Here is a 17,187-nt window from a genome sequence, read left to right as displayed (position 1 = left end):
CTGGGTGCCACCAGTCCTGCTTCACTGTGCTCCGCCTCAGATGTCCACAATGCACTATTACCTTACATTGCAAAACGTCAGGTCATAGTGCGTACCGACGAGCATTACACTGTCACGATAATACAGCATCCATGCTATGCTCATCACTCCCGTTGCCTCTTTCAGAAATGAGCCAAGACTAAGGAGTTTACAATTTTTTTCCTACAATAAAATGGTGCTTGCCTCAGATGGTTGGCAAGGTGGGCCCCTAGGCAAATGCCTACCTTCGCCTACACTTCATCCCACCTTGTGTATGTACCCTACAAACAGGTATGTGCTTGGCTTCCCCTTGCCAATGTCCTTTTTTCTCTAAATGATTCCTAAAGGTAGTTTTATCTGCTAGACATCATCAGTACTGCTACTCAAGGTGTCAGCTAAAGAAGGAAACAAGACACTCCAATGTGAATAATTATGGATAATCATGTAATAATTGAGACTTCCAACCTCTGTAATTGTGTCTTGTGCAGCCTCAATGCTATCTAATTACAGTTTTCTATCTTTATTTCATTGAGTCTTGTTTGCTCCTTCCATCATCTTGTAGTCGTGTTGAATAAACTGATGTTTACAGCTTCACTCACTAATCTATTATTTAATACTGTGCACTTACTGTTATTACCTCCATTTCTCAGACTACATGGGTAATATGTCTGCAGCTACAAGCCTAGAAATATGGTCTTATTTCTATCATTAGTTTATATTGAATATATTAAAGGGACTGTGCAGTGAAAATATATTGAAGACCTATCCTCAATATCAGCTCACCGAGGGTTAGACTTCCAGCCCTCCCTCCCCCCCCCCCCCGCCGATCAGCTGTATGAAAGGGTTGCTGCACTTGTCAGAATGCTCCAAATGACCCGCACATCGTCTGGCCTCTAGAGACTGCGCAATGTAATTATATTAAGTGTAACTACATTGTCCGCTGCTGCAAATGAAATGACCCACAGGTACAATATTTTGAAGCAGCCGCAAGTCTCACACTAGCACCACTACCTCTTGAAAAAGATGATTGGCGGGGGGGCGGTAGTTGACCTCCAGTCATTTGATATTGGTTACCTATACCGGACGATAGGTCACTATGTCTTTGTACTGTACAGCCCCTTTAATATTGGGATGAGTTATGTTGTATTTCAATCTCTCCAAATGCCTCACTAGAACCCAAGGTTTTGTGTCTACAGCTGTTATGGAGATTGATGTGTCTCCATGGTAACAGAGCACTACAAATAAATCTGCTGTAGTCGAATGATGACTACAGGTGAGAATAAATTTGCAGTGTTGGGCTAGGGCTCCTTGGATCCACCAGAGGAAATTATTCTTGGGGCCCAAGCACTGTTATCATAATCAATAAAAGTTTAATAGGTTTTGAATCAAATAAATAAATAAACCCTAGTGGCCAATAATCACCTCCAAAGGCAGCTCCAAATGTTTTTTTTTTCTGGACCTTTGGGGCCCACTATTACATCAGAGCTTGGGTCTACTGGAAGATCCTCTGGTACTCTGTAGGGCCGGTCCGACCCTAAATGTGTTATTTTCCAGATCGTGTCATAGTCCGGTAAGAACCTTCTGCCTCCAACTATTCATGCCCTCCAGTGAAAACACATAACACATGAAGTTTATTGCATAGGCCATTTTATAGAGTGCATATCTCACATCTTCCGTCACACCTTTCATATTAGTACACTCATGAAATAAATTGACTACTCTGGCTGAATTTCCCTAGAACCTTCCAGAGATAATCTCATTCCATACTATCAAATTGATCCATATGTATAATGTCCATCAAGTTCAAGCAAAGCTTGGTAGAGGATGGACATTGTGTTACTGCAAGTGCCTCGGTCTTCATCAGCATTTAACCCTCGGAAAACCCCTGTTGTAACTCTAACTCTGCTATACCTGCAGCAGTGCTGTGTGTATGTGTGAGCTGTGCATGCAGCAGGGCTGTGTGTATATAAAGCTTTTGTGTGTATGTATTATGTGTGTGCTGCAGAGCTTTGTGTGTATATAACATGCGTACTGAACTGCTGTGTATGTTTGTACTGCAGGGCTATGTAAGTATTTTTATAATGTCATGATCATGGAGAGTGAAAAAAACAAATAAAAAATAATAGGACACTATAGAGCTATGACAGGAAGCACATAGGTACATTTAATCATGTGACCACGTGCGCCATTGATGTTTGTTTCAATGTTTCCGCAAATCACACACTAAGGTTAAGGGGCCCTGATCCAAAACTATTAACTCTCTCTATGATACACACCTGAAGGTTGGTGACCTTGACCCATCCACTTCACTAAAAGTAGAATTTTTTTTTTTATTGTCTTAACCTGAGGTGCATCTTATGGCCAGTTGCGTCTTATAGTCCAAAAAATTATATATATTAAAAGTATTCCAATGTAGACATTAATAGTGTATCTGCTATAAATACAGTATATGATTAATGCAGGACCCATCTATGTAACCCACCTCTAGGCGTAGATTGTGGGTCTCTGACCCTACTAGTCAGGTGGTCACTGGACACTTGGTTAAGAAGGAGAATTAATGAAATGTGGCAGTGGATATGTGCAGCTCTGTCGCCTTCTTTTGGCTTATTAAAAGGGGTTCTCTGGGAATTAAGAAAATGAAAAAAAATTGTATATTACTTTATTATAAATATATTCCCAAATACTTTTCATTTGCTATAATGCCTCGTTTTGGCTAGGAAAAATAAAATGGCTGCCGTCTTATATTAGTACACACAAAACCTGTACAAATTATGCACCTGTGAGGCCTGCATCATATCAGTCAGCTCTGGGTGGGACTCACAGCCTTCTCCCATTGCATGTGTGGTTTCACAATGGAGGCAACTGGGAGCTGTTTGCTGTGAGTCGGACCTTACGCTTCTGTAATTCGCCCACTGCCCCTGGTACTGCCCATAATGGCACAGGTAGGTTAGTGTTAGGTGCCATGCCACCTGAGATACCTTGACGTGGTGCACGGACTCCGGTATATCCTTCATATAAGGCTATATTGGCTAAAGTCTCATTTTAACATCAGTGTAAGGGTTTAGTCAGATTTTGTTGATTGCATCCACCACAGTAGTTCACCTATTCTTCTAAATGTTTATTTGATTTAGTCAATTACATCCACACATTTTTCTATCTGGTGTAGGATGTCTATGTTGCACTTGTGGTCCGCTGCAGGTATCCTCCATTGTACGGCATTTCTTGCCGGGGATCGCCATTAGCAATAGACCACATGTGCAGGATTTGCTCCCCCGGTTATAATGCACAACTGCATATGGGGGTTGAGCATTTCCAGCTTTTTTAGACCACGTTATATTATGTAATTTGTATATGTATGTTTGGAGGTGTATAAACTCCAAATTTGATGTGCCTGATTTTCATCTATAGGCAGCATCGGTGCACCTGTGAGGCTTACATCATATCAGTCAGCTTCTGGGTGGGACTTCACAGCCTCCTCCCTCCTCCCATTGCTTGTGTGGTTTCACACTGGAGGCAACTATAACATTTCTATACTCCTTAATATATGTTTTTCTACATACCTTATGCATTGATTTCTATTGAGGACACTTCCCACTAAGGGTCCCACTATCACTATCTTTTATTAGTTATCAGTGACTTGGCGCTTCATAGTGGGCGTGAACAGGTTGTAGCCAGCAGGTTAATTCCCCAATCCCTCTGACCTCAACCATCTTGTTCTTGTCTCTATTTGTATCTACAGTACATGCTGATTGTATCCGCATGGTAACCCACTAGCAGCCTTTTCACCTTTTCATCCTACTGCATACTATCCCTTTCAACAGCTCCCTATCTATTGGCACCTCTAGTTTGTTCTGATCCTCTGGATTTAATCTCTTTCTATTCATACACAATCAATGCCCATATGGCACAGGTTTGCGTTAGGTCCCGTGCCACCTGAGATACCTTGACGTGGTGCACAGGCTCCGGTATGTCCTTCATATAAGGACATATTGGCTAAAGTCTCATTTTAGCATCAGTGTGAGGGTTTAGTCATATTTTGTTGATTGCATCCACCACAGTAGTGCACCTATTCTTCTAAATGTTTATTTGGTACACACAAAACCTGTCCACACAGGAGGACAAGTTACTTCACAGCACTGAGCTAAAAAGCTGCCTCATCCTCCTCTCTGCTCTACTTGTCAGGGATTATAATTCTGAACACAGCTGATAAGAACTTTAGTTAAGTCTCTGTAGGAATGGCGTTCATGAGGAGACATGAAGTACAGAGAGGACAGACAGAACAGACTGTGGTAATGTGGGTTTGTGGTAATGGAGACTGTAAACAAGTGATGCTGCTCATCAACCACATCCTTACCCTCCTCTCTGTATTTCATGTCTCCTCATGAACTCCAATCCTACAGAGATTCAGCTGAAGATCTTATTAAATTGTATGCAGATCACAATCCCTGTCAAGTAGGGCAGAGAGGAGGATGAGGCAGCTCTTTATCTCAGTGTTGTGAAGTAACTTGTCCTGCTGTGTGTTTTGTATGTACTAATAGGACAGTGGCCATTTTATTTTCCCCGATGATTGCTCCTCAGACAAAACAAGCCATTAAACTAATGAAAGGTATTTGGGAAAATATTTATAATAAAGTAATATTTAAGTATTTTTATTTTCTTAAATCCCGGAGAAACCCTTTAAACTAAGTGTAGTGTAAGGTAGCAGAGACAAGGGCAGGACCTATTCCTTGGTGCACCTTTGTTCCTTCACTCTGTCTCCTACCCCTTTGTGATGAACAGGGTCAGGCTTCTGAGAGCTGATTATTTACAATTAGTCACTGACTACAAATAGCCAATTACTTGCACTTGCCTCTAAATGTGCATATTTAAGACATCACTTTTATTTGCTTTTTTAACCCTACAATGACCAGTACTGACCAAGCTTTTTTTTTTTTTCGTGGTCGCCTTCCAAGAGATATAACTTTTACATTTTGTCTATGTAGCTGTATGAGGACTTGTTTATTGCAGGACAAGTTGTAGTTTTTAATGGTTCTATATTGGGGTACACATAACTTACCGATTTAACTTTTATTAACTCTCTGGGATGGAGATGGGAAAAAACAACAATATTGGCAATGAGTTTTTACGTTTTGTGGCATAAATAACATAACATTTGCATTGTCGCATCCCAAGACCCATAATTTTAAAATTTTTCTTTCTACAGAGCTTTGTGGGGGCTTGATTTCTGTGGTATAAGTTTGGGGTACATCATTTTTATTGGATGAAATATTAAAATGTACAGTAGGTTAAAAATATATGGTTTCCCCTTTATAATTCTATTATTGTAGTGTAACAGCAGAGTCCTATAATTGGTAACCAATACCGGTATGGACCTTTTTAGTTTTTTTTTTGTGATCCTTACCTTTACATAGGTATAGGGTCTGGATGTTATCTGACTGACGACCACTTCCCTTTTATTAAAGGACCTGTTACACCAGGAGACAAGGGTACAAACATTAATTATATCATTTGGAATCAAGTGATAATCGTTACATCTAATAGTTTTAAACAATTGTAGAATTGAACTTTCTCGGTGATCTTTCAGCATGTTAAAAAAATATTACTCATCGCATACATATCTGCACTTCTAATAATTCATTTGCCGCTCATTAACAACTGCAAGGGAGATACGGTTTGAAACTTTTGAGTTTAGCATACCTCCATGAGCAATCATCTGACATAGAAAGTAAATGAGTACACAGTGATTTTATTCCGGTCGTATCTAAAGACAATTGTGATGTCTAATAATACTAAATTCAATCGCTAATGACTCGCAAACCATTCAATCGTCATCGCTACAAAATCTTGGGCTGTAATGCATGCTTTGTCAGCTGAATAGATAAATCCCCCATGTAATAAATGTAGAAGAATTTCCCTGTGAGAACTTCTATTTGTTTTCCTCAGGTGTTCCTGGCATCAGTCTCCCACCAAAACACCTACATGGCCATCAAGATTATCAACAAAAGAGGGGACAAGGCAGTTACTTTAATGAGAGAGTGGTGGACAGTCTTGGCAGCCCGAGACTGCCCGTCCCTGTGCCACCTCCATGCCGCACATCAGTCTCAGGAGAGAGCCTACTTCATCATCGAGTATCTGTCCGGCGGCAGCCTGTGCAGCTACTTGGACATCAACATTAGTGATGGACGAACATCTGCCGGGATTGTTCGCGAATGCGATCGCGCGAACACGATCAAATGTTCGCGAACCGCAAGTTCGCGGCGGGTCCCATTAATTTTAATGACAGGCGAACCTGAAAAACCTTCAGCTCACATTTGTAGCCAAGAAATAATTACTAGAAGTGCACAAATAGTCGAACAACATGGACAGTGACATACCAGATGTATTGTTCGAATTTGCGATCTCCATTCATAATTTTTTCCAATGCAAATTATCGGCAATATAATTTTCGCGTACCCGCATGCGCAAATGCACTATACAGTACCCAAATGCACTATAAGTAGATAAGGCTGAATCTCAGCCTGCGTTTGTGGGAGAAACATAGAAACATAGAAACATAGAAACATAGAATGTGTCGGCAGATAAGAACCATTTGGCCCATCTAGTCTGCCCAATATACTAAATACTATGAATAGTCCCTGGCCCTATCTTATATGAAGGATAGCCTTATGCCTATCCCATGCATGCTTAAACCCCTTCACTGTATTTGCAGCTACCACTTCTGCAGGAAGGCTATTCCATGCATCCACTACTCTCTCAGTAAAGTAATACTTCCTAGGGAGGGGCGAAGGAGGCTTATTTTACGCCGCCCCGTTCATTTTCGTGGATGCGCAACACTTACCTGACGTCCCATCTACTTCTGGGTCAGGTGCGCCGCCGCTCCGAACTCGCCACCGCTCCGAACATCGGTCCTCCCACCCATCCGGTAAGCTCGCGGCGCCTTGAGCTGCTCCCCGTTCTGGGAGCCTCGGCGCCCGTTCCTCTTGCTCCTCCAGCTTCGCTCAGCCCTTGGCGCTCATCCTCCCGTGAGATTGGGCCCCGGCCTTCCCGCACTGGTCTCCTGAGCAACGCCGGGCGCGTCATCCGGCACATAAGGTAGATCGGCAGCAGAGACTGTTAACCATTGCACAAACAGTTAATTAGAGGTGGCATAGTACAGCATATCTCATGAATAAGAAAGGCAGAGATGGTTGCAGGGGATAAATCTTATTTCCACTGCTAATTCAGACACAGTAAGCCACTGCTGACGTCTCCAGTAGTAGCCCCAACCCCTAGGTAAAACGCTTCATTAATCCCTGGGGATATGCAAAAAAAATAAAAAAATAAAAATTCCTACAGATTAGGAGCTTGTTGCATACTCATTACCTTGTGACGTCTGCAACAGGGAAGCCATTTAAACATAGTTCCTGCATAGTTGAGCTGAGTTTGTTCACAACTACCGGGTCCGCACAATTCACACCCACTCGCTATCACCTCGCAGTTCCATTTAATCCATACCTTACACCATGAGCGCAACTCAGCTTTTGCCATATGCATTACGTCTATTCTGAGTTTGCCTGACACACATCAGGTACATGTTTTGTTCTATTTCCTGACACGCATCAGAATCACGTTACTTGTTTTGAAAAAAAAAAAAAAAAAAAAAAAACTGGTACATGTTTATGTTCTGATACGCATCAGATTCAAGTGGTCACTGACCAGGCACGCTTCAGGTACAAGTTGCTTCATTTCCTGACATGCATCAGGTCCATGTCTTTCTTTGCCTGACACGCATCAGGTCCATCCAGTCACTTGTCTGCCAAGCAGCAGATTCATTGTATTTTATTTTGCCTGACACACATCAGGTTCATTCAACGGCCCGACACACATCAGGTACATGCTTGTTTTTCAGCAGGTTTTTCTTCTTTTTTCTTTTATTTGTTATTTTGCCTGACACGCATCAGGTGTTTTCGTCACTGCCCTGCCACGCAGCAGGTACTTGTCATTTATCTGGCCTGACACGCATCAGGTCCATCGGGTCGCCTGACACGCATCAGGTACATGCTTATTTAGGTTTCTTTCACTATCTATAGGAATTTTGCCTGATACGCATCTGGCGCATTTTTGTCACTGGCCGGCCACGCAGCAGGTACATGTTATATTTTTGCCTGACACATGTCAGGTCCATCAGGTCGCCTGACACGCATCAGGTATATGCTCATTCAGTTTTATTTCATTATCTGTCGGTTTTTGCCCTGATACGCATCAGGTGCAGTTTGCCACTGGCCACGCAGCCGGTACATGTGTTTTCTTGTCCTGCCTGACACGCATCAGGTCATTTCATTTTCTGACTCCAGGTGAACGCTCACTTGCCTCACATGTATCAGGTACGGTTCGTTTCCTCTACGCCCTCGGGCTTCCAGCTCCCTGATCCACGTTGGGTTCTACGTTGTCTTCAGCATCTCTCAAGCCTCACCCCATGTTTTCCAGGGTCATCGAAGAGGTCTGTCCGGTTCGGGTTTTGTTTAAGTGGTATTAGTCTTAGGTCCCTGGCCATCCTGATCATTCCAGTTCCACGGTATCATAAGTCCAGGTAAGTTTTGGTGTTTTCACTACTTCGTCATTTCGGGATAATTTCCGGAATCATGTATATCGCCTTTCTTTTAGGTTATCTAGGCCAGCTCGCCAGGTGGGTCAGCCCTCTTGCCCTCTTTCTTGGTGGTGGCTTTCTCTGTCACGCTTCGGTGTTTTGTGTCCAAAGGGTTCCGCAGGTTCACTCGAGGGCGTCAGGTTTGCTCTACCACCCTCCTCACTCCCTATTTTCATTTTCACGTCTTTTTTTTTACAGCCACTCGCTCTATTCCGGAATCCCACGGTTCGGCCCACGGAAGTAATCTTTCTTTCAGGCAGTGGACCATTCCAAAGCTAATGACTGAATTAAATAGGAGAGGCATTCGTTATCCTGCCTCTGCTCGCAAAGCAGATTTGTACAGGCTTCTACCTGTTGAGCCAGACATCGCTGGCCCAGCTTCACTCAACTATCAACAGTCTTTCTAGTTCAGTCTCCGACATCCAGACCAGGCTGCTGGTTGTGGAGACCAGGCCATCAATGCCGGATCTACCTACCTCTCCTGTCCCAGGCACCTCCACCGTTTATGCTCCAACCCCAGGTAGGGCTCCCAGCTCCTTTACCATTGCCCCGTCACACTTCATTCCGGACAACATCCGGAAGGATATTTTGGCTCATAAAGACGTAAACCTGGCTTCTATCCTCATTTCCACTCACGACTCCAATGAAAATAAGACCATTGCATGTGGAGACGTGTCAGTGGTTCTCAAGTCCAAAGATGCCCGCTTGCACAAAAAACTCTCCATTCCAGAATTTGTGCTGGCTTTCAGTTTATTCCGGGACATTTTATGCTCTGCCCAACCACACCGCAGGGAAGAGCTAGATACCTACCTGTACAGAGTAACTGATTTGGGCCACAAGTATGGAGGACATGCCTTTTACGACTATCATCGCTCCTTCTCTGCCAAAGCTGCTGCGGCTCTGTCCCAGTTTCAGCACGTCACGGATTGGTCCACACTAGACATGGAGCTGTTCTGCAGGCATTTCGCGGGTCTTAAAGCGCCCACCTGTGCCACCTGCCAATCCATCTCGCATTCCTCCGACTGGTGTCCCAATTCAGGATCTCTGGTTCAAGGTAGGCCCTCTGCCATTCCTTCCGGGTCCTCAAATTCAGGGCAGAATGTTGACAAGTGGGGTAGGCCATAGTCTTTCTGGGCAGGAGTCAGGTCTGCAATAATTTCAATTGGTCAGACTGCTTTTTTTCTTCAGTCTTCTTGTACGCAAAGATCAACCAAAAATTCATGACTAGCCGGGGTCAATACCGAGTTACTAGCTGCGCTCTTCCAGCATCATCACGACACCAACTTTGTGCAATTTTTGGTGTCTGGATGTTCGCAGGGTTTCCACACAGGGCTGGTTTCCTCCCGGCTGGCCACATGGGAAGGCTCCAATCTCCGTTCCGCCTTGGCAGATCCGGAGTCAGTTGACTCTCTCATCCACTCCGGAATTAACAAGGGTTTTCTCCTAGGCCTATTCACTGTCCCCCCCTTTGACATTTGGAGGGTCAACCCCATTGGTTTGGTTAAAAAAAAAAAATTCGAATAAAAAAAGGCTGATTTTTGACCTCCCCGCTCCTCATGCTTCCAGCACACCCAGTTTAAATTCTTTAATTCCCTCGGAAGACTTTTCCATGCAGTACTCTTCCTTGGACGAAGCCATTCAGTTGATTCTCCAGCTGGGTCCAGGCGCTTGGCTTTCCAAGGCAGATATTGCAGATGTCTTCAAATTACTTCCAGTTTCACCTCAATTATGGAAGTTTTATGGCATCAAATGGAGGGACCTGTATTATTTTTCAGATAGATTGACATTCGGATCCAAAAGCAGCCCTTGGCTGTTTGATCAATTCGCCCAAGCTCTCCACTGGGTTTTGGTCAATCATGGCGGGTGTTCCAGGGTCATTCACTACCTGGATGACTTCCTGCTGATCGAAGCCTCAGATCAAGCACCCAATCAGCTCCAGGTACTCCTCGACTTATTTTCAAAATTGAACGTACCGGTTGCCCCGGCAAAAATTGAAGGCCCATGTCTAATCATAACTTTCCTAGGCATCATCTTGGACACTGGTAAGATGGAAGCCAGACTCCCTGACGAGAAACTCCAAAAAATCCAAGATTCCATCAGGAAATCAGTCACGGCCAGGACCCTCGCCAAAGTCGAACTTCAGTCACTTCTGGGAATGTTAAACTTCGCCTCAAAGATCATGCCTCAGGGCCGAGCTTTCATTTCCAGACTGCTGCAACTTTTACCTGCTGCCTCGGATCAGGATGCCTTGATCCATCTCGACACCGCAGCGACCGCTGACTTACACATGTGGCACCATTTCCTTTCAAATTGGAATGGCATCTCCCTCTTCGTCCCTTCTTGGGACCGCAATTCACCCACGGTCTTTTCCGACGCAGCAGCTTCAAAAGGGTTTTCAGCCATTTTCAACAAACACTGGTTCGCAGGTCCTTGGTCGCTTCAGATTTCTTCAGTTCAGAGTTCCATCAAATCCTCTCCACTCCTAGAAATCTATCCTATTGTCGCAGCTGCACAGGTCTGGGGTGAACCTTTGGAGGAACAAGCCAGTCATTTTTGTCACAGATAATCAGGCAGTGGTAGAAATCCTCAACAAAGGCCGTTCCTCTTCTCCGCAAATTATGCCTTTTGTCCGCAGACTAGTGTGCCTTGCATTGCAGTTCAATTTTCATTTTTCGTGCAGATTCATACAGGGTTCAGCAAACACGGCTGCTGATGCCCTATCTCGTTTCAACTTCCCTGTTTTCTTTCAGGTAATGCCAGACGCAGATCCATCAGGGGTCCCTCCACCCACCCTCGAGACACTGATAATGGACTAAGCAAGCACGTCAGAACAGCAAAGTCACTCATCCATAATTCCTTGTCCCTCAATACAGCCAGGAATTATAAACAGGGTGGGAAACCTTTAGGCAATTCTCCCTCAGGCATCCACAAGAGGAATTGGATAGAACCACTTACGTCGTGGCATTCCTGGCTTTCTGTCACACAGAACTTCGGCTATCTTTTAACACCATCAAGTTGTACTTGGCAGGGGTACAACATTTTTTCTCGTTAGATCATCCAGGCAGTCAGTCCATATTTTCTTCTCAAGCCATAAAATCCACTCTGAGAGGAATTCAAAAGAACAGCAATAAGCCAGAATCCAGCAGAAAGCCAGTCACCGGGGCAATGTTCAGGGTCTTTTCCACCTCCCTAGACAATGATCCTTTCGGGCCATACAAAAGCATAGTGATCAAAGCAGCCATGTACCTCAGTTTTTATGGGTTTTTGCGGCCCGGGGAATTTACCAGCTCTCCTGGACGCGCGGGTCCCACCATAGATCAGTTAGCCTGGCATCAGACACATTGCACCCTACTCCTTCACTCCACCAAAACCTCTCAGGTGTGACCGCCAGTAAAAATCCTCTATTTCCAGACCTTCAAAGATTGGTGCCCAGTTGCTGTGCTCGAACAGTTATTCCACGCATTAAAAAACTCCACGCCAGCAGGCAGCCCTCTTCTTCCTTTCAATTCCAAGCATCTCACAGCATCACAGTTCGTTCGTCACATCAGGATCTTGACTTCCGGATTGGGTTTTAATTCCAAGGCCATTTCGGGACATTCGTTTCGCAGATGGCAATCATCCTGTTTCACGCACTATGTTCCAAATCCGCAGGTCGAAATTGCCAAAGCCTTTACTAGTTTAGCCCTCTGAATCCAGCAATAAAGTTGTTTCCTACCCGATTGATTTTTGCCCCTTATTCAGCTCGGACACGGCCATGGCTTCCGGCACACCTCAGCCATTGATAGTTGATAGTTCAGGTCACTTGTCCTAACCTGGTTTTATCTACTCTGATTACAACCGTAGCCAGGACCACAAACAAAATATATTTGTATATAACACCCCTGATTCAATCAGTTTTTGGGGGGGGCGACTGGTATATCACACCAGTATAAATTATTTGTTCCAATAATGCTTGTCCCTCTATATACCTGCAGTACCGCAGCAGAACCGCACAATACAAATGCACTATAATATACTTTCTAACATAGAAAGTATATTATAACATTGTACAAGGAAGGCAATTCATTAGATTATACATAAAGTTAAACCTAACCTTAAATAATGTTACTATGAGGGTCCATTCACACGTCCGTAAGTGTTTTGCGGATCCGCAAAACACGGACACCGGCAATGTACATTCCACAATTTGCGGACCGCACATCGCCGGCACTATAATAGAAAATGACAAATCTTTTCTGCAATTGCGGACAAGAATAGGACATGTTCTATTTTTTGGGGGAAACGGAGGCACGGATGCGGAAGTGCGGATCCGCAAATGCAGAAGCGGATCCGCAAATGCGGATGCGGACAGCACATTCCGGCCCCATTGAAAATTAATGGGTCTGCACCCGTTCCACAAAATTGCGGAACGGATGCTGACCCATTTTGCGGACGTGTGAATGGAAAAGATATCCCTCAAAATGAAAATAAATTAAATTATTAAAGTTAAGCAAAAAGCATAGATGTGGTAGGCAATAACAAGTGCTCGGCGGCACTAAATCAGGTGCTCGGCGGCACCAAATCAGAAACCATATGTCCTACCACAATCCGGGGGGTTCCAGTGCACATCCATGAATCCCGGAGGGAAAGCAAAAAACATCCATCCCTGGGCTAGATGATGATGTGGTATTGAAGGACAGGGTGGGCAAAGAACTGTCCCTGTTATTGCCCTACAGGGGGGTGCTATTCTGGCCCTGATCAGAGTGACCCAGTCCGGAACCTTACCCTATATAAAAATGGCCCTAGTAAGCCCCTAGCCCCTAGGCCCCTGACTTCCAGGTGATCACTATATAGATCTATGTGTTTTTGACTCATTATAAAATTATATTACAAGTATATCGCACCCCTCTGTGTATCACACCTATCGATGGCACACAAAAAGGAGTTTTGTGGCCCTATTAGCTAGCATTTGGTGTCCCTAACAGTCTGTCCCTGCTCCACACAGCAACCTCTCCCTACACTGGCAAAAGACTGAATGTAAAATGGCGGCCAGATCAGGTTTATTTATAAGGTAGGGGGTATGTCCATGTGCTTCAACGTCTCAATTGGCTGTCCTGTACCACCTGATGTATGTGTCATGGGTCAAAGTTCTTCACAATGTAAAAGAATATGGCGGTCGCGAATATCTCCATATGTTCGCATGTTAAGCGAATCGCGAACATGCAAAGTTCACCGCGAAACAACCGCCGGGCGAACCAACATTGTAAGATGTGTAAAAGACCAGGAGACAGAGAGGAAAATACTGAAAAGAAAGTGACTGAAGGATGGAAAATAAATGGGGATATGACAGGTCAGACTAAGACAAATGCAGAGCATGGATTGACTTACAGTGTAAATTTCAGCAAAACTACCAAAATATGGGGTAGATTTATGCAACTGGTGTAAAGCAGAACTGACTACAGTATCCTCTTACTACCATCTTTATGGTGCTCATTTTCCATCATGTTGTTGCCCTGGACCTTGACTCGGCATCCTCCAATATCTGGCCGGCATCAGACATCACTACCTCCTGGAGACCCTCTACTCCCCAAGAGTGGCCTGTGCTTGATTCCATCTGGCATCCGGTGAGTTCAGGAAAAATAGCTGCATATTGTACTCCTGCCACCTTCAAAAAGAATGAGTGAAAACTATTTCCTAATATACTAATAAATTTTTATTAATCATGATTAAAAAAACAAATCAAATACAACATAATAGTAGGAATCCGATAAAATAGCACCGCATGACAACACATAACCGTCTTGTATAGGTACAGCGAAATATACAACCGTCCAAAAGCCAAAAAACCTACATTCAGAATTACGTAATTCACGTGTGAATAATGGGATAAATGGATGATACTAAGCAGAAGGGCAAAAAAAAAAACACTGCATCTAATCCTACATAATTCGCCATATGAATTATGTGTGTTGTCATGCGGTGCTATGCTATCGGATTCCCTACTATTATGTTGCATTTGATTAGTTTTTTTAATCATGATTAATAAAAATTGATTAGTATATTAGGAAATAGTTTTCACTCATTCTTCTTGAAGGCATTTATACATTTTGAGTGTTCCTGTTAGATTATTCTAGGATCTATAGTGGTACATATTGTAGTCCTGGGGCTGATAAGCATGATCTTACCAGAGCGGCTGTTATCCCTGAACCATTTCTTATAACACCTATGCACGGGCCTGGTAAGTAACACACACCAAGCTTCACACATATTGATAGATGCAAGTATATGACCCAATTTATTCCCAGGCAACGTTTCAGCCCACTCAATGAGGCCTTTGTCAAGTATAGATACATAGAGACATGTATAGACATGTAGGTACAAGTATAGACACGTAGATAGAGGTATAGACACACAGGGGTTCATTTACTATCAGATATACGCCAGTTTTCCCCGCTCACGCAAGGTCTAAAAAAGAGGCCGTGGTGTGGCCAGCAGGCCCCTCTCATTTATCATTTTGTTTGCCTGTTTTAGACAAAATATTTGTTTCTTTATACTAGGCAGGTTAGGTAGTGACTTTTGATCCTGGGATTTTTTCTGATTGCCATATTTGGGCTCAGGAAGGAATTTTTCCCCTTGAGGACAATTGGCATATTACTCAACAGGGTTTTGCTTTTCACTGGATCAACAGTCTATAAATAGGTTTAGTTTAATACATATTACATATAAATAAACAGTAAATAGGAATAAAATAGATTTATAAAAGAAAAATTCATATTACTATCATATCTATGGAAATCAGATCGGATAGTTAACGGTTCTGATCCTCTGATTTATTCTGATCATCATATTTGGGGTCGGGAAGGAATTTTTTCCCCCCATACAGTACATGAGGACAATTGCCTCTTTCCTCTTATGGGGTTTTCACCTTCATCTGGTTCAACTCAGCCCTAAAATTCCCCCTCATAAAAATCCAACCTTCTATAACTAGACATAAAATGTTTTTTGCCCCCTCCCTTACATCTTTGTGTCCGTGTTTTTACTTCCATTGTATAGTGTCCTGGTGAATGCGGTAATCTGTCAGCAGAATACATGCTGTCTACTGCAGTATATAGTCTGCATTTTCAGAATCAAGCATAGTGTCATGGACGTACCGAGACATATGGACGTCCCGACGACAGTAAGTGGCAGGAGATCTGTGAGACTGGCAACACGTGGTTTGATCTGACAGGTTTCCTTGTGGATCAATAGGCGTCTGTGTTGTTTCTGGCAATGGCCACACCTCTTGCCTCCAGGTGTTGCTATTGTGGTAATTTTACCTTCCTTATTTATTGTTGCTTCTCCCACAATGCTGTGCGGCTCTTACTGGGAGTAGTCAAAGTGCTGGGTGGGTGACTACTCCCCACCCGGGTTTTGTCAGGCCTATTAAAAACAGCCAGCAGTGTCAGGTGTGGGAATTGTATCTTTCTCTCTGACATTGAAGCTCTGGCAATCTCTGTACCAGGATCTGAGCCTTGTGCCAGGCTGGAGGCCTGAAACCGGGAGGACTGCTCTGTTCTGAACTATGCCGGTCGGGTGTGGATTAACACTCAGGAACAAAGGTGACTTTTTTGCTTTTTTTTTAGCTATCTGGGTGTGAACTAACACCAATACTGCAAATGAACTGTTGTACTGTGTACTTGCAACAAGTGTGAATAAACACTGACGTTTTGAGTTATAAACTGGTCTTTGCCTCTATACTATGTCCTCTGGTTCTGAATATCAAAGTGAGTCCCCACAACATATATATATATATTGTGAAAGGTCCAGAGGGAATGTGGTAGAAGGAGTCTGCATTTCACCTAGGTTCCTGTCCTATACGTTCTAAAAAAGCAGCCAGGGAATTGACAGCAAGGAAAACTAAGTTTTCTCTTTGCAAGGGTCTTGTTAAAAAAAAAAAATGGTTAGAAGGGCCTTGCTGCTTGGAGCAGGGAGAGTTGGGTAGGTCCCTGCTCCAATTAGCCACTCCAGGTATTCAGGGTAACTGTGGCTAATCACCTTGGAACCTGAGTGTGCTATAAAAGGGCAAGCAGCTCACTAGCTGATCTCTCTCTACTCCTGGGAAGAACCCTGTGTGAGTGAAAAACAACAGTGTGTTTTGTTGATGGAGTTGGGCACAAGGCTCAGTTTCATGTAGTTAAGGACTACTGCCTGTTTAGACGTAGTGGCCAGGCGGCCAGGTATTTCATTTGTTTTGAACTGTTTTGTTTAATATTTATTTTTCTGCAAAAGTCAATAAAACTGGCTGGGGCCAGTTGCACCATACTTGCTTGGACTGGACTGTGTTTTATGTGCCTATAGCGCCCGTCTATTCCAGGAGATGGCGGTCCCGTGAGCTAATCCTGTTACAATATATATATATATATATACACTGCGTGCAGAATTATTAGGCAAATGAGTATTTTGACCACATCATCCTCTTTATGCATGTTGTCTTACTCCAAGCTGTATAGGCTCGAAAGCCTACTACCAATTAAGCATATTAGGTAATGTGCATCTCTGTAAGGAGAAGGGGTGTGGTCTAATGA

The 17,187-nt window shown here is 43.6% G+C and overlaps 1 long non-coding RNA gene across 1 annotated transcript; it reads right to left on the bottom strand.

Annotated features, from left to right (window-relative positions):
* Positions 1 to 1,704: 1,704 nt before the first annotated feature.
* LOC120978439 lies at positions 1,705 to 16,582 on the bottom strand. The gene is made up of 3 exons (XR_005774093.1): positions 16,402 to 16,582; positions 15,713 to 15,719; positions 1,705 to 1,716 (listed from the first exon to the last, which is right to left on the bottom strand). It is a non-coding gene; the product is annotated as an uncharacterized LOC120978439 (long non-coding RNA).
* Positions 16,583 to 17,187: the final 605 nt, after the last annotated feature.

The sequence above is a fragment of the Bufo bufo genome, chromosome 9, assembly GCF_905171765.1.
Source record: "Bufo bufo chromosome 9, aBufBuf1.1, whole genome shotgun sequence".
Classification (NCBI taxonomy): Eukaryota; Metazoa; Chordata; class Amphibia; order Anura; family Bufonidae; genus Bufo; species Bufo bufo.
This window is presented reverse-complemented; position numbering and strand designations above follow the sequence as displayed.